The following is a 19,276-nucleotide window of genomic DNA, read 5'->3' as shown; positions in this document are numbered from 1 at the left end:
ATTACCCTTATGAGTGAAAACTGAGATAAATATACATGCTAAAGTAAGCCATACACCTATACTCAGCCTTCCTCCATTCAGAAAAATTCCCAACTGGAAAATATCTAACAAATACATTCTTCAGTAGGATTTGGAAGAAATATGGTCCTTTTTTCTTTACTTTTAAATAAAGGCTCTTGGTATAGTCTTGGTGTTTTTCTCCTCTTGAGAAATGAAACAACTGTTTACTTTTATACTTTCAATTGATCTAGCAGGCACAGCATATTTTTTACTCCATAGAAATGGCATTTTAAATGTTCGTTAAATTAATAAACCCCTCAAATTTGCAGGAACCAAGTCTTAAGCAGCATCAGAGGCAGACAAATAAAAGAATGCTCTTGCAAATCAGAAAATGGGAGACAAGCTCCAAGTTTCCTTTTATGAATGGTTTATTATGTCAGGAAAGACCTCCTTTTCCTTTCTTAAGAGTTAAAATCACTTAAGCAAGAAGTAGCCATAATCTTCAGAGACATCTTTGTTCATGATAACTGTTCATACCAGGAGTAATATTTGAGTAAACCAAAAGCTTTCAATAAAGTTAAATCTGTCAGGTTTTTCTTTTCCAGAAATTCTAAATTAATATGAAGGGTTGTATCCCAATATTCAGTGATGTAAGAAAAAACCAAAACCTTAGCAAAAGGAGGGTCATTGCTGAATGTTTTTCCTGAGAAACTCCTTAGCTACTGGTGTGATGGACCCCAACAGTGAACCACAGATAAATCTGTAACTGCAGCTCAAATGTGTTAAATAGATGAGATGTGACAGGAATTATTTGGATGCTAGAAAAAATACAAATGCCAGACTACAATACCAATTACTTCCAGAAGGAAAAATAACTAAGCTTACATATATTTTCTTTGAAGAATCATTAAAACAAATATAAGTAGAACAAATTTAACATTGCAAAACTCCACAATTCAAAAGTTACGAGTCATTCCTCCAAAAGCTCATCATTAAAAATAAATTACAATACATGTATTTGTCAATTGTTAGTCCAGCCTTTGAGGGCAGTTGTATTAATTTTTCTAGCTTTTTTTCCCCCTCAGACTGTAGGGATTCTAAAAAGCTTATACGTATAAATAAGATGTATGCAAAACAGGCACTGAAGAAAAAAGTCATGGAGTACCAGGAGACCCACAAGAAAACTTAGGTTTGCAATGAATACCATTAAAACCTACTAGAAAAACAGAGAAAAGGAGAACTGTTTCAGACTTGGTCCTTATAGCACACACAAGCCATAGCAAGCTCTGTATGAACATGGACTAGGGGAAAATTAGCTATTTTGGGAAGAATTGAATCCACAGACCCAGGAATGCATTCCCACTACAGTAGAGCAACATATCTCCATGCTGCCCTGTCCCCATAATTCTTATCTGATAAAGAAACTCAGATGCAATACCAGCATAGGGCCACAAGGGATCCCAAGGTCCTTGGACAGGATGAGGAAGGGTCACCTTCCAGCCCACAGTATATTCCAAGCTCACAGCCACAGGCACAGCAAGCAGAGACCAGAGAAGCATCCAGAGAAATCTCTGAGAAAGTCTGCAGAGCCCTGTGGACTGCAGTGCTGGATTTTAAACAGATCAAGGGCTACCAGCACTCAGCCCAGCTAACAGCAACAATGCTTGTGTCTTAGTGTCTGTAACTCACTGTGGCAATTACATATCTGAATGAGAAACAGCATCTCCTTGAAAATGCACATCTTAGCACATATTACACAATTTATTCATTTACTAGAACTATCAGAGGTTCAAAGACCTGTGTGGAAATACATCTATCACCAAGATCAATAGTGATGCATTTTATATACCAGAACTTTCCAGCTCCACGGTTACTACTTCAGCATATATGAAAGATTAGCAGGATATAAAGGGATCAGGTTCAGCTCAATGTGTTAAGACAGTAGAAGAATCCAACAGGCAGGTCTTTGACTCCAAAATACTTTAAAAGTTATGATGGAAACTGAATTGCCGTAATATCTTCTGCGGAGTAGTAGTATTTACTCTAAAGCATTAAATCATCCAACATGTTTCTTAACAGTCACAAAATCATAGAATCATTTTGGTTGGAAAAGCCCTTTAAGACTATCAAGTCCAGCTGTTAACCCAGCACTGCCCAGTCCACCACTAAACCATGTCCTTCAAATGTCTTAATGCCAAACACAAACACAACAGAATGGGAATACCCCAGTATGGTCTGGGAGACCATTCACACCAGGGACCACTCTCTGTAGCAGCATGGACAAGACCAAATCAGGTCTGCTCCTTCTACCCACCAACACAGCTTCCCATCGCTAGTCCAGCAAGTTTTGGCACTCCCAAAATGCCTTCTTGCTGACCATGTGTGGCCTCAACACATACCCTCAGTTCCACACAATAAGCAGTGCTCTGGTGCCCACCATGTTTCACAAGCTTTGAATGGCAAAGAAAAGGCACACAGAGTAATTATTATCTTGCTCAGGGCCCAGAAGACACTCGAGCTGAGTGCTGGGTAGTGCAGAGCACAGAGCAGGGTGCACTGAGCAGTGCAAGTCAGTCATTCCTTGCCACATTCCCAGCTCTCATTCAGCAGTGTAGGCAGTCTAATGAGATCTGATGAGCTACCCCACGTTCACAGGTGACAACATAATTCTGAGACTTCAAGAAGTCGTAGTTCACTTCAAAACCCACGTGATGGTGGAAGAACCGAACTAAGAGTATTTACAGTGAAATTGCACCAGCTTATACTGGACAAGCACAGAATACAGGTAAGAATTCTGTGGCTCAACATGTGATCCTAAGAAACTCCACTTGAGAGTGGTCACCTTCTAGATAATCAAAGTCAAGAATCAACAGAAAATGAGGGTTTCATTTTGGTGATAGCTACTTTTGGACACCTTTGGGGCCACATATGGCCCCAGTTAAGAGTATCTGCTCAAATGTCTGCTTTTGTCTGGTAGGAATCCAGTCTCAGACCTGAAGTGTTGTGGATGCTCTTGTATGTGCAACTGACATTACATGGATGGTGTTCTGGAGTACATAACTACTTTTTTTGTGTATTTTATTTTTCCTCTCGGAGGCAGCGAGTTATGTAAGCAGCAGTTTTGATGATTCAGGCAGGCAGTGAGAAAGAGACCTCAATTGCTGTCTTTTTAAAATGTGTACTTGTAAATTAAGAAGCATTTCAAGATTAGGCATCTGTCCAATTCTTTTAATCATTTAGTGCATTATGCTAATGAGGATGCTGTTTCTTTAATTATCATTTGAAGAAAAAATTGCATCCAGTCCCTTGATCTTCCTTAAAACCATCCCCATGCTTGATTCTCTCATAGGCTTTTAATCAGACAGCTTCAGTGTGAAACTCTGCATTTGAGAAAAACTCTCCTCAAAACTGGTTCACTGAGAAAGTTTAAATTGTTTTCGCTCATCCAAGCTATATCCTCTACCAGTCAGCAGCTTAGGAGGAAGGACTAAAAGACTCAAACTAGCTTAAGCACTGAATGCACCTAATGCCGAAACCTATTATACTGCATACGTAACAGATACCAAATGCCAGGTCTTGTTAGATAGAGAGACAACTGAAGTGAGTTATAAAATACTACTAACCTGCAACACTTTACAGTTGAATTCAGTAAATTCTATTGAAAAAGCACGTCTAATACACACACCACCAGCTGTTAGCTTTATTAAGCAAAAGTAACCATATATGATGTTAATGGACATTTGTTACTAGTCAAATGGCTCTATCCATTTACAGAATCACAGAATCTTAGGGATTGGAAGGGACCTCAAAAGATCATCTAGTCCAATCCCCCTGCCAGAGCAGGGTCACCTAGAGCACATCGCACAGGAACTTGTCCAGGTGGATTTAGAATCACAAAATTGTTTTAGTTGGAGAAGGAAGACCTTTATGGTCATCAAGTCCAAATTCCATTGTGGCTTTCTGATTGTGCTGACAGAAGGTCATGCAATCAAAGCCCTGGGTGGGTGGGACCCCAAGCCCCATTGGATGTAAAACCCCACCCCAGCTGGCAGTGCCTCTCCTGCACCTCTGAGCTGGCTGCCCCACAGCATTCCCATTCCCCCTTGTGCTGCCAAAACATGGCACAGCCTGCCTGCACAGGCATCAGGTCAGGAGCCCCATGTCTCCATCCACCCACCCTGGAAGTGGCTTCACCTGGGGGTACTTTGCCCCCTGACCTCTCCTTCAGGTGAGGATTTGAGGCTGGCCACAAACTAATCTAGCCCACCACACACCTAACTGCAGTGCCAAACAAGGCACGAGGCCATCAGCAATGAGCATACTCTCCTTTGGAGGTGCAGAGCTGTGTAAGCTTTTCTTCTGAAGGGAGGAAAAGGCCATTTTCTGAGTCATTACTGGAGAAGCACTGGCTTCAACCTCCAAGGCAGACTGAGGACACCCCTGACATTCAGAGGAGAGGTTATTGGCATTTCTTGATTTGAGCAGCAGCCACCTTTGAATGAGCCTTTTGGTATTTGTTTCACTGCAGCCCCAACACTGTTGATTCTCACCAACTTAATGTCACATGCAAACTGTGCTGCACAGTTGTGACTCATAGGGATGCTGGGGACAAGTAGCACTCCCCTAGGATACTACAGAAAGGAAAATGAAATTATTCTTATTTTTATGTTTTAGCACACACTGCAATAACTGAACAAAATCTATACTCCAGTTCTGGTATGTGCATTTAGAGTTTAACCACAGTATTTAATGTTCTGCTTTCAGCCTACAGTGAAACTGAAATACTGGATTTCTTTACAGCTAAGACAAAAATTGCACTAACATCTTGAAGCAAAGTATTTACAAACAAATATTCTGACATCTCATTTATCTGTTTTGCCTTAAAATTGGCTTATGCATGATTAATTATGAAAAATAAGCACAGCATGCTTTCATGTGCTTTTACTTTGAAATCAAGGTCACACTTTGTTTTGAAATTCAGAAAAACAGTATCTATAATATAATTAACATATCAGAAGATTATTTGCAAGTAACTTTATTTAAGCAAGCTAAACCAGGAGCTTATGAAGTTGCTGCTATTCTGTCATTGCAGACAGATCTCTTCTTAGCCTTTGTTTATATCCTTCATTTTATTTGACTAATCCTTTGTATTGAAAGGATGCTTGGAGCAGCATCCCTCATTCTAAGCCACACAACACTGAAAGAAACAGTGGTCTTGTCCCAAAGCATTTACAAGCTGATTTCTGGTACATGGACTCAATTCCACCTGGGATGCTGTTCTTTAGAAACAATTCAGTAATGGTGTGGTTTTACACAGGAACATTAGTAACCTAGACTCATTGAATCACAAAATCATTTAGGTTGGAAAAGACTCTTAAGATCATCAAGTCCAACTGTTAAGCCAGCACTCCCAAGTCCACCACTAAACCATGTCCTTAAGCACCATATCTACACATCTTTCAAATACCTCCAGGGATGGTGACCCTGAGCAGCCTGTTCCACTGCTTGACAACCCTTTCAGTGAAGACAGGTTTTCTAATACCCAATCTAAACTTTTTGTGAGGCATTGGAACTGGCTGCCCAGAGAGGTGGTCAAGGCATCATCCCTGGGGTGTTCAAAAAATGGGTGGACGTTTTGTTTTGGGAGATGGTTTAGTGGTTAGTGGTTCTAGGGCAGATGGTTCGACTTGAGCATCTTGAAGGTCTTTTCCAACCTTGATGATTCTATGATTTTAAACCTCCCCTGGCACAACTTGAGCCTGTTTCCAATTGTCCTATCATTTGTTACCTGGGAGAAGAGACCAACCCCCATCTCACTACAACGTCCTTTCAGGTAGCTGTAGAGAGCAATAAGGTCTCCCATCAGTCTCCTTTTCTCCAGGCAAAACAATCCCAGTTTCCTCAGCTGCTCCCTGTAAGACTTGTTCTCCAGACCCTTCACCAGCTTGGCTGCCCTTCTCTAGACATGCTCCAGTACCTCAGTGTCTTTCTTACAGTGAGTGGCCTGAAACTGAGCACAGTACTCAAGATGTGGCCTCACCAGGGCCGAGTATGAAATCCATAATCTATCTGAATACATCCAGTACATAATTCTGCAGGTTCTCTAATCAAGATATACAGCTGCAGCTGCCCACATACTTTTGTGCCAAGTGCAGTAAAATACTGGGAGATGCAGGTCTTGGACATCTGGATGCAAACCATTTTCTTCACATGCACCTTGTCACAAGCCCTCACCAAGGCTAGATGTGAGTCAGTTCTGGTGACAGAGCAAGACCACATGTTGACAAGTCACTTGCTTTGAACAGTGAGAAGTTTATTTCTACATGCATGCTGTTTAAACCAGGTCTTTTTTATTAGTGATCTGAGTAACAACCTTTTGTTAAGACTATACTTCTAAGACTTTCACAGAATGTAAGAAAATCTATCAACTTTTGACCTCAGCTTCTGTCCTTTCCCTCTGCCACAGGTGCTGTCCAGAGCCACCCCAAAAGGCAGCTGCAGCATGGACTTCATCTCACGAAGTTCACCTTGTCTGCACAGCAGCCTAGAGTAGCCACTGTGGGCTTGCAAAAGGCCATATGGACTAGGAACTGCCAATCCTAGAGGTCTGACTGAAAAATAAGAACCTCCCCATGTCAACATGAATTGTCAAAAAAAATTGTGATGTCTATTGCAGAGCTAGAAAGAGAAAAATGCTTTAACCATACTGCTGATATTTGAACAGCTTCTTTTTTAAATAGGACAAACGATTTGTTCCACTGAAAGCTTGCTTATAACTGCAGTGACTGGGCTCAATTTCAATAGGTATTAGAATTGCATTTTTCAAAAGCAGCTCAATTCTATTAAAGGTTAAGGAGGTTACAAACAAAACACATTATAAAATCAACACTAAAAGCACCGTACTGAAGAGAAACAGGGTGTGCAGAAGAAAAATCTAGGGACACTGCACATGCCAAAAGAAAAGCAGTATCTGAAGTATTGGCAAATCACAAGCTGAGGCGCTGAAGTCTGCTAGAAACCCATCAAATGAGGTAAGGGAACAGAATGAGGCACTTCTCAAGCACATAGCCTTGAAGTTATTAAAAATATTGTCACATTGAATTTTATTCTAGCAGAGAATCTTTTTCTGGAAGAACCACTTCACTAGTAAAACTTGCAGAAAGTCTGCAAGCTCGAGTTCATTTCTTAATACAAAAAAGTAGTGAAGTCAACTAGTTAATGTTTGTCTGATTTCTTTTACAATTGGAAAATAACGTGTAATCTTAACTAATACTAATTTACTTGTTTGGATATTTTAGAAAGACAATTTCTCAAACCTAAAAACAACCATGAGCAAAACTGAGGAAGGGGAAATAGTCATACACAAAAATATAAAAAGGATAGGGATGCTTAGGGATGTTTCATTACATGCCAAAGGAAAGAAGAAAGTCGCTGTGCTACAGCCCTGAAAGGAAGCTTTTTTGGTTGAAGAATCCTGGCTAAGGAGAGTGACAGCAACAGCAGAGAAATCTGTAAAACAATCCCAAAGTACATAACAGATGGGAAAAAAACCCCACACTGGTAGCAATGAATACAAATTAACACTGCAGAAATGCAAGCAAATGATGGAAGGAAAAAACCCCACACCATATTAAAAGCTATTGTGAGGTTTTTGGCAACAGGAGCTCCTCCCTAAATAAAACAAGAATTAAGTCAATGCCAGGCAGTGAATTAGGTAACTGGCCATTCCAGACAAAAATTATGGAACAATTCAGAAAAAGACAAATGTATTTTACAACTACTTCTACTCTATGTTCAGAAAGATGCAAGATGCTATATTCACATCTGACAGTGATAATGACATACCTCCCATGCCATCAGTAACTGAATAGAGCTTTAAATAGCCCCTCAGTTGAAACCCTGCATTCAGTAGTAGAGGGCAGTTATCAGTAAGGTTTTGATCCAATAGCTGCTTTTAACCAGTATAGGAACAGCAAAAGCTTCTGGTAACTGGAAACAGTTAATATCACATCAGTGCTTAAAAGAGTTAAGTGGGATAACCTAAGCACCTATTGAACCATCAGGCTGACATCAGTAATAGGCAACAGCAGGGAAAGGTTACCATGGGGCACAATCAATAAGGCATTGAAAGACAGTAGCATAATTAACACCAAACAACACAGCTGTACAGAAAATAGGCCTGGCCATGTAAATCTGATCATTTGTATGCAGTTACATCATCATTTGGTACTGGTAGTGTGCTGACAGGACATATTTCTAGCCTTGATTTCACACTACACAGTGATTTAAAATCATGCTATACATAAAATCCTGAATTGAAAGATTCACCATACTACATCAACACAGCTCATAGTAAATTAATTTCAGAAGTGGCTAACTAAATGAATAACTAAATGGAGCATTCTGATAACAGGCTCCTTGTCAGTCCAGCAGGAAAAAAAAAAATGAGGTAGGGCATTTGGAAGCAGAAAAGAACTACAAACTGCCTCAAAAAGCAAGGCTCATTATTTACTGGAACAATTTACCTGTGACATACTGGATTAATTATTACTGTCATCCTTTAAATCAAGACCTCAATGTCTTTAAAGGAAATACGCTAAACAATGAAAAATTAAGGGACCATTGCCAATATATCCTGCACTTCTGCACTGAGCAGGGAGTAAGAATAGATATTCATGTGGTCCCCTCTGGTCTTTAAATTTATAAGTCTAGAAAACAATGATGCAGACATTGTTAATCCCTCTCAAATTTAATGCAATAAGTAAACCATGCTTAATCCATCTGATACAGTAGAAAGTGTCTTGAATATGTCTATAGGATTTCAACTGTAATCTAGTGTTAAATTACTGGATGACTTAAAATATTATAGAGTCACTTCCCTGAATTTCTGATTTCTAGCTGAAAGCACCAAAAATCTTTCCCTCTTTGAAGCATTTCACTAGCTGTTTGCATAAACACAGAGGCACAGTATCAAACTCTCAATCCACAAACTGCCATGCAGACCACTCTGACCTCTTCCTTAGGAAATTATGTGGATTTTTAAAGTAATGCTATCAGCACTGTATTTCCACAGCACATCAGGATGCCTCCCAACAGCTAAAACCACAACTGTACCACACTGTGACTGTAGGCAAACCTCTCTTAAGCAAGCATTCAAATTGCAGAGCAGCCTCCTACACTTCTTCCTCTACTTGACATCTACTTCTAGCACAATTGTCCCCTTTAAAAGCTGAACACTCATCACAGAGCACATTCATTTTTAAGATTCCCAAAGCTTTTTTCCAGCTGATGGCCTTTTATTTCCAATCCTTCTAGCCAAAAGTAATCTAAATGTTCAGTCTGCTTCTTACATACCTTACTTTGAATAACATTGACACGTCATCTCAAAAGGCAGGGGACATATTAGTGAAACAGGTACTCAATACCTGTTAAAGGTCAAACAACACACCTTATGGAAGGAAATGTTTTAATACAACCTTTTGGAGAAAGCTACTAAGAAATTACTTCCTCTGTTCTTTTTGGTGCACATGACCCCCAGAAGACATTGACTCACCAATTCAATCACCCATTTCACTGCAAAAGCCACATTATGTGTGACTAAGCACAACTGCTGCCAGAAAAATAGCTTTTGACTTGGATGAAGGGATGGGATATTCCTCCCCAAGCTCCTGTGACTACACAGCTCCTATCACACAGCACTGTCCCCAGAGCCATCTGCGTGTACAAAGAGTCCTCTGAAAGCCAAGGATCATGTCATGATATCAGCTTCACTTCTTTGAGTGCTGCCAGTCCCTATCAGCCCTGCAGCCTGGGCTGGAAAGGGAGACAGACATGGTATAGAATTTCCTACACTAAGAATTGGGATGCTGGGAACGTCCTTGCCAATGACCCAGGATTGCTTTCTCTTTGCTCCCGTCTATTTTCTGCCCTCAATCTGATGACCACTGATATGTCACCCTTTGGAGGTCTCCTCACCATGTCCAGTGCTGTATGCTAGAGCCATCACCCCAGGCTTTGCCTGGAGTCCTGACCCCCTCCTGGTGCTGGCTGCTCTTGCCAGAACTTTGACCCCAGGTCAGACCAGGTCCAATTCTCCCAATGCAAAGAGCAACATTTATGCCAGGTTGCCATCAGAACTTCTCTAGCCAGGCTGTGTTTTATCACTTGAGGAACAGGCTTGGAACTGGTCTCAGGAGATGCATACTCAGGGATACTGGGCTACATGAACTGTTGTTCTTCCCCATGGTTGCTCAGCCAGCAGGACATAGCAGGTTGTCACACCTTACTGATGCACAGGGAAAATCAACTGTGAGCCTGCTGTAAAACTGAGGACACTAAGATCACAACAGGAAACTGTCCCATCATGACCATCACAGAAAAAGCAGCCTCAGACCTCTGGTTTTATTTGGTCCATCCAGGGTTTGACAGAACACTATACTATAAAGACAGTGCAGGCTCTGGAGGGAAGCTGTGTCCATTTTCTTGAGACATTTGAGGCTTTGGGATCATTGTCAGCCTGTTACTGATGGGCAATCAAAGAAGAAATGCTCAGGTGGTGAATACTGCCCTGCAACTTGCCAGCAAAGCTGTCATTTTTAATTTTTTTCTAGGTAAAAACATCACTGCTGACCTCCCAGAGGCTTCAGCAATAATTATTGCCCACAACTGAACACAACTTCATACCACCACAACACATCTTTTCTAGGATCCATGTCACTGTCATCCCCAAGCTCACAGAGTTATGCCTTCCCAAGCACGGAAGACTAAGATAATAGGACAGTATCTGAAGATAAAGTAGCCAGTCTTAATTTAGATATGTAGTACATTGGGTTAGATATTCGTATTTTCAATATATACCTACCAGATAAAAATAAAAAGCATTAGGGCAGCAAAGGTCTAATTTTGTTTGATAATTCCACCCAGTAAGAGAGTGTCATGGCCTGCTTCCAAGTCCCCTTTATTTCCATTGTTTATACGATTGTTAGAAGTAGTTTTCTTTTCATTGGATAGATTAGTACTAACCTAAAAATCAAAGACAACTTGCAGAAGAGTTCTTTGGTGGAAAATACATTTAAAAGATCCAATCAGACATAAATAATACAGAAGACAAACTTACCCAGAATGCTGGAAAAAACAATTTTACTTCCATTAGTGATAGCTTGCCCTAGAAGACAGTCCCAGGATGGAAACCTTTTAAAAAATATAATAAAAGACTCATTAGAAATAGAGGAGGTAACAAGGACATACACCATCAAATCTTTTGTCATCGCAGTGCTCAAGATTGAACATCCTGCTCTTCTGATTATGATCCTGTCCAAGTCTCCTGGCATTAACTCACAGAATCTGGTCTTTGTTGGGACTGGAATGGAGCAAGGCACCTACTCTCAAAAGGGGAAAAGGATACAGAAACTTTGCAAAACAAAAACTCTACATTTTCTGTTCCTCTTCCTCTGGAGTATCTTTAGAGTAAGACAATGCTTTCAAGTCAAATTTAGGTACACAAGCTGAAGGGGAAGCACAGATAGAGCCTAGTCAGGTTTTAATGCATTTACAGAGATCTTTGGTTTTATGGGACTCTGTGCTATTTGATGCCTTGTCCCCACACCACATTGTGGTGGGATAAAAGAGTGATAATATTGCTAGTCAGGGAGATTTAGTTGAATTTGCTTGTGACGAGATGACCCAGAAAAAGAATGGGAGGAAAGAGGAGAAACAAGAAAGGGTGAGGAAGATCATCCAGAAAATACAGAGAAGAAGCTTCTCTCAGAAGTCAAGGAAAGACTGAAGTCACAAGAAATGAGCATCAATAATCAGAGAACATGAGTTATGACAACAAAATACAACAGGTCAAGGCAGGGAAGGAAATAAAGCCAAGCCTGAGAGTTGATAAGAGGTCATGAGATGTAGTTTTACCAGAGGCAAAGGGTGTCAAACTGTCAAGAATCCATGGTGAAACAAAAAGCTCTCTCAATCAGGATCATGACCAGATGACAAAAAACCTGGAAAAAAAATCTGTGAGATTCTTTTTGTCATTTTCTGGTTTTGTTATTCTTCGTTTTGTTTGGGTTTTTTTGTTGGTTTGTTGGGGTTTTTTTTAATATTATGTCAGTGATGTGCATTTGCATTATGATGGGAAAGGGACAGGAGATACTAGAGTGAAGAGTTGACATGTGAGTGTAAAGAAGACCAAGAAGAGGGATGTGACTGTGGGATAAGCAGAGCAGGTGGAGATCAGATGAGACCTGAGAATATGATAGAGGAAAAGGCAGAAAAGGGGGAAAGACAGTTGAGGGAAAAGGGGGAAGTCGTATGACACTCAATTTTTCCCTTGTGGTAAAGATCAGAAGATAAGAAGCTTAGAAGATACTAGAGGATGGAAGATCTAAATGGGATTTTAGGTAAGATCTTTAATCCAATAATCTTTTAAAATGTTTAGTCACATACAACTGATAGTCCTTGTTCATGATATATTTCATAAATGCAGTAAAATTCCAAATCCAAAGTAACTCGCAGCAAAACATGCAGTAACTACAATGAAATATATATTTTAATAAAAAATCCCACGTATGCTCTACTGTTTCCCCCACCTTCCATTCTCCAGCAAGGCAGGTTGCTTCTTTTCAAAGAACTCAGTTAAATTAAGTTGTATGTTCAGCCTCATTAGCAACCATCTCCATTCCCCTGCAGTTTTAATTAGATAGGTCTCTTTGTGCAGAGCTACCTCAATTCTTCCCCCTAAACAATCCCACAACATTGTTTGTGTTTTTTTTACGTTAGCATTCTTCAAATGCTCCTAATTACACTGGAGGCAGCCAAGGCAATCAGAGCAGTGCTCTCCCATGGAGAAGGCAGGGCAGCACCTGCAGCTAGTGAGGTGGGACCCTGTGGGCAGGGCTCTTCCACGCTGCTTCACCCACTTTAATCAAGACAACCAGCCCATCAACATGACAGACTTGAGCACAGGGTCAGACCCTCTCTTCATAGACACCATAGACAAGGAGCTGACTTCCCCCTGCAGCTTCCATTCTGCTCCATTGTGCCCCCATGTTGATCCACCACCTCCACACCCAGCATGTGAAACCACACAGCAAGAACAAGGCCCAGACACTCCACAGAAGTCAAGGGGACACAGCAGACCCCTGAATTCAGGATGATACCTGCCTGCAGCTCTTCCCCTAAAGAACCTGCTCTGGCACACCCGCCAGGCATCAGGGAACAGCACTGTCCCAAAAGGCTCAGGAGGACCTGCTCCAACAGTGTCACCTGGCTTTTTTATTGAAATAAGCACAAGAGCAAAGGCACGAAGATCGTAAGACCTGTTTCCTGCTGGAAATGGGGGTAAAGGCGAATGCTAAAAAAAGGAAGTGGGGAAGATCAGCTCTGCCCATAAGAAAACCAGGACTTTTTAAGGGCAAGATTTCCACTTCAGCCCCTATTTTCACTATATCAGCAGAAAAAGACTGCAAATCCAGCAAGCATGCCTAGCAGAAAACCGTGCAGAGCAAAGAACCTCTGCCCCACAGCGACCCTGCAGGCGCAGCAGAGTCCGAGGAGCTGAGCACTGCTCCAGGGCTATTCCTGGCTGCCCAGGGTCAGCAGCATCACAGCAGGGATTAGAGCAACTTGGATTTGTTACATAAGGGACATGTTGCCCATGGCTCTTCTCAAATCCCAAAGACATTGCTGTTATGTAAGAGGAACAATCAAACAGGACAGCTTTTCTGTTATTTGATTTTTTTTTAAGTGCTGAGCAGCTAAAAATTAACATTGTGGGTCTGTCAGACTCAGTGTCATGTTTTCCTCTCTAATCAGTTTAACTATAAAGCTGCTGTTGCTTATAGAGACAGTGACTCAGCTCTCACTTCACCCAAGGCCTCAAGGTGAAGTAAAGCAACCTTCACTCACCTTCCACCAGGTCCTGGGTGGAGGGCAAAGTTTGAACTGAGCCTGAGGGCTTTAATTTCTTTAGCATCAGTATCTTGCTGGCTCTGCTGATGTTAAAGGATTACTTCCATGAATAAAGGCTGTGGACCTGGCCCTAAACTTTGCTGTGTGGGCTGGATGGTGCTTGTGAGTCCCTCTGACACTTGGGCTTTCATCAATGAAAAATTCAAGTTAATCTGGCAGAGACTCCAGAGTATCTTGTCTTCTGAAATTCTTACTGTAAATAATTCTAATGGTAATGTACAGAATTTTACATTAAACATCTAAATATCCACATCATGTTATTCAGGTAAATATGCATATTAACAACAAAATCCATTGTTTGACACAGCTGTAAGCCACTTAACTCATACTTAGGGCATGTACCAGCAATATCAAGGATGGGTTGACACAGATGTTTCAGGAAGCCCTAGTCAGTGATATGATCAAGCCGCTGTCATATCAAAATTAGCACTTTGCCTAGTCTGGTTCTGGTTTAGATACTAATTGGTTACCAGCTTACACACTATGTTTAAGAAAATTTTCCATTCTTTTAAAATGCTCTTTTAAAGTTTCTTCATTTAAGATCTAAAAAGGAGGGAAAAGCACTTTTTCTTCCAGATCTCTGATCCTCTATCTGCTCTCCTAGCCTTTAAACCTTTTAACACATTGAAGAGACAGCCCAGCTTTAGCGACTGAGATGAATACTCATCTTAGCATTAAACCCCAAAACCCTTAGCATTAAACCCCAAATAATGTATCCAGATTGTGACCATGATATAAGCACTTACTCCTGATCTCCCTTCTTCTAGTCTTGTGCATGAAGCCATTTGATTTTGCCTAAATTGTTCCCAGTGATTGTTTTATGAATGCTTCTATTTTAAAACCTCACTACTACATTGCATCAGCAGCTAAACAATTCTTTATCATAACAGCAAGAGAAGAACCTCAGATCCCGATGGCCTGGTAGAGCAGAAAGAATGTATTCATTCCGAGAGCAGGGCTCTATCCAGCACACTCAAGTGCTATTTACTTCTGAATGTCTTATCTGTGCCCAGAATCTTGCCTGCTTTCCTGTGCACAGCACATCATGATTACTCCCAGCATTCTGGCATGAAGAAATTACATCGAGCTTGGAAATGCCTAATACAAAGCTTTATTTTCCCCCACCACAATTTAATTCTTGTTCAGTAACACTAATGTATCATGCAGTGCATTCATCTGGTCCCTTTGAATTTTTCTGGCAGTATAAACTTGAGAATTATGATGAGGACTGCCTTGGGCTGCAAAAAATCTCAAGTGGCTTAAAGGGTTGTTGTTTCACGTGCCTCAAGCAAAACTTGGCAGGGATGACACATGCCAGAGCAGAAAAGCACTATTGGAGCATCTCTGTTCAAGCTATCCTCCCCTGCCGGACTGGCTCTTTGGCAGTCTTAGCATTTTGCCATAACTTCAAGCACCCTGTGGGGATAAAAAAATAGTTTAGGATAACCTACCAAATAGTTAAAATTCAAAAATTAAAAGTTAATAGATAAATTCATTAGCCCAGCATGTGTTGCAGATGCAGGTTTACATTTCAACAATTATTTCAAAGGAAAGACATTCTCCTGTAAGTGTTCAGTGATTACTGCTGTGAAGTGAAACTTTCTTCTAGCTCTGCATCCCATACAACAGGTGATTCAAAGAAGTTTTATCTCTGAGCAGAATAGCCCTCAGGCTCATGTAAGAAGCAGCAACCTGTATTACAGCATCATCTAAATTAAGACTCATGATTGCAGGCTATGAAGGGAATCCAAAGAATTTTCAGCTGATGCTTTTGCTAGTTTTGAAGATTGCATAAAATCACTGATCTGTAAGAGGTGTCACTACAAAAAGCCTGGGAACTGCTGCTACACCAGATGCTGCTGAGGATTAAGTCATTTGCAGAGACTTTTGATGTGGATGCCTCTGCCGGAAAAAAAATGGACTTCTCCATCCACAGTCCCCAAACCCCATGTAAGAGTGAGGCCACATAAACCTCCCAGGTTTTAGAAAGAAAGTTAAGGCAGTGTCTTAAACCAATTTTGCTACAATGATACAGGAACATAACTTGGTCGTCCTTACCTCCCAGCCAGTTCACCACTGGTCCCACTTCCTGCACAGCCCTGTGTGCTGTGCCACATTATGCCACAAAACAACAATAACTTCTCCTTGGGCAGAAAACAGTTCTCGCCTTGAAACATGCAGATGCACTGTCTCAGGAGCCTTGAACTTGTCTGCCTGACTGCCAGCTTTGTAGCCACTTCATTAAAGAAGAAAATAGAATTCCTTAAAAAAAAAAATCACAAAGGTGACAGTTTAAATAGAGGCTTCCAGACAGCCCTTTCTTGTACTGAAGGCCCGTTTTTCAGATGCTTTGAATGTTTTACAGATTTGCCTTTTGGCTGCAAAATACTAACCCGTGTCTGTATCATAACAGAGTAACACAGGACAGAGCTTTAATTGGTATACATCACTTGGTTGTGAAGTTATGGCAATTTAGACCAGGTAATAATTTTTACCCTCTTGCCTCTCACCTTGCAAATCGTCACTAAGTAGGTCTTTCTCATTAAACCAATGACAGGGACACTCAGATGGTTACAGCACTGGGCTTTACTCTGGAGATCTTTTTGGTGACCTTGGGTGAAGCACTGGAACTTACACTCTTCCCTATTTTCCACTGGAAAATGGAGAATAGCAAGATGATACGATGTAATGGCAATTGACAGAATAAAAAAAATAAGGTTTTCAGAAAGCAAAGCATTAAATGCATACCCAGCAACAGCAAGTGGCAGTGTTCCCAGGCTCATGAGGATGGTATTTATATTAGGATAGTGCCAGAATATATTATACAAAAATCTATCAGAATTCTTTTCCTGAAGAAAGACTGTTTCAACAGGCTTAAGTTTGCAATAGAAAGTTCAGGTACGAAACAAACCATCATGCACACAAGTTCTGCTGCTCTTTGCTACTTTTTTCCCCCCACTTTCAGCAACTTAGGACTTCCTTAACAAAATTGACTGCAGAACATTAGATAAAAGTTGCATTTAAACAAGGCCAGTATTTGTAATTATAAATAACTTGTGATAAAATGCAATACTTGTGTAGGAAAAGCATTCGCTAAATCAGCTGTGCCTTAGTTGTCTTTGTAGCAAATTTCAGCATCCAGCCAGGGGGTGGAAGGGATTTTCTTGCACTGCTTGTTGCTGGCAATTCAGCAAGTATCTTTACTGAGATATGCATGATTATGCCTAGATGTTTTCTTCTTCAGAGTGTTCAATTAAATATTAATCTAACCACTGTGTACTAGTCTCTACCATATTGTGCTTCACTCTGTCTACCACTGTATGACTCTACAGAGAGAGAACATTTTTCTGGAGTTCACATATCTGGCTTCTCTATCCTGTGCTGAATTCTGGTGCTTCCTCCATAAACTTAGGATAGTGAATGTACATTGGAAGCTGAAAGTCTTGGCTTTTTCTGATTTATGAGGGAGGACTATTGAATTCTGAGCACAGCCTCTGATGTGCAGTTGTGCTTTACAGATGTGGAGAGCTGCACTTCTGCAGTAGATGTGCTGAGAACTCTCCTCTCCCCACTATCTTCCTAAACATCTAGCATTGCTTACTATATTTACATTTATTTTGCATATAAATACACAGTCCAGAAATTTAGACCAGGAGTTTTAAGCTACTTTATTTTTTTATTACCATCACTATCACTAACACAACAGGCAACACCCTCATAAACTTTACCATAGAAGAAGCTTTGCCGTAAAGAAACGAAAAACCACCTGTCTGACCCAAATATACACCTGTCATTTGTTAGATCAGGAGCCAAATACCTGCCTCTGATCTTAAAGAGATGGACATAAGCAAAGACACGGCACCGTATCAAAAGCTACTTTTGACAAACCACATGGACCCAGCCCTGCAAAGATTTTCTCAGCCCCACTTCTTCCCAAGTAGTATTTCCCACGCTCAGAGCGCGTTGCTCAAAGCGTCACTTACAGAACCCCCATTTGTACATCAAGATAGGACTTTTTTTCTTTTTTTTTTTCAGAAATTAAGGTGATGAAAAATAAAGCAGATTGAGAAGTTAAACTTCCTTGGCATACGTGTTGCTCAGTAGCACAGGCTGTACTGCTCTCCACAACAGATTGCAGAGAGATAGGAGACAAGTAGCCGGGTATATTTAATTGCATTGGAGGAGGCCAAACTCGTAGAGGGTTTATGCAGCAGGAGACACAGAAAAGCCCACATCCCTGCTTGAAATTGAGGATGAGAAACAATAAAACCCACAAACACTACACTGAATGTAAAGAGCATGAAACAATCTCTGTATTGAATCTTATGAAGCAAAACAAAGTATTTATGCATTATTTCCTGTCCATCCTGATTGCTGCCAAGTGCCTCCTTAATGCAGCCATCCATTGCAAAGTTAACCTGCCTGCAAACACTTGACATTTAATTATTTTCTATCAATACCTTATTACCAGTAAATATTTCTAGTACTTGAGCCTCTGAGAAATATTTATTCATTTTTTGATCTTTGCAGTTTTTAATGCAATGCTAAATGTCAAGGCTTCTGCTGACTTGCTCCTTTCCCGCTGAGAGGGCTCAGGAATCACTGACTCCCTAACAGGGCTGGTGGTGGGGAGCACAGCCTGGTGCCGAGGCTGAGCGCACAGACACTCAGCACTGCTGACACCTTCGGGAAGCACTGACAGCGACCAAGGAGAAAGAAGCAGAGGCAAAGATAGCAAGGGAGATGAAGGGAGGAGGAGGAAAAGGCACCCCGACTCACCTGCACAGAGTTGGAAACAACCGACCTACATGAACTGTTTTTCAATCAGAGACTTTTTAGCCGAGCAGGGAGGTGCAGCCCCACTGCCCGATCCTCCAAGGAGCTGTTACCTTCCCCTTCCCATCAAACACCAGCTTATAATTCACAGGAGCTGCCTTCTCTTCCTCCGTTCTTAAGAAAAACAACGAGAAGCCGCTTGACTCCAGAGAGGGGCGAGGGAGCAGCCGCAGCTCCAGCGCCGGGAGCCGCTGGGATGCGGGAACTCGGCACTTGCCCTGAACTCGCCCAGCGCCGCGCGCTGCCGCTGCTAACGCTCTGCTGGCAGAAAAGAGGCAATTCCGTGCCTTGCCCCGATGCTGCGCGGGGGGCGATGCCCTCTCGAGCCAGCCCGTGTGTTAGCATCCTCCAAACTTCTGCCTGAATAGATCTGATAACAGATATTATCCATCTTAACGAGCTGGGCTCGCTTCGCTGCCTCAGCCCCCCGACGTGCGGCTTCACCCCACGCAGCGGAGAGGAGCAACCCACG

This window comes from Chaetura pelagica, unplaced genomic scaffold (assembly GCF_000747805.2).
Source record: "Chaetura pelagica isolate M959 unplaced genomic scaffold, ChaPel_1.0 scaffold269, whole genome shotgun sequence".
NCBI classification, from domain to species: Eukaryota; Metazoa; Chordata; class Aves; order Apodiformes; family Apodidae; genus Chaetura; species Chaetura pelagica.
This window is presented reverse-complemented; position numbering follows the sequence as displayed.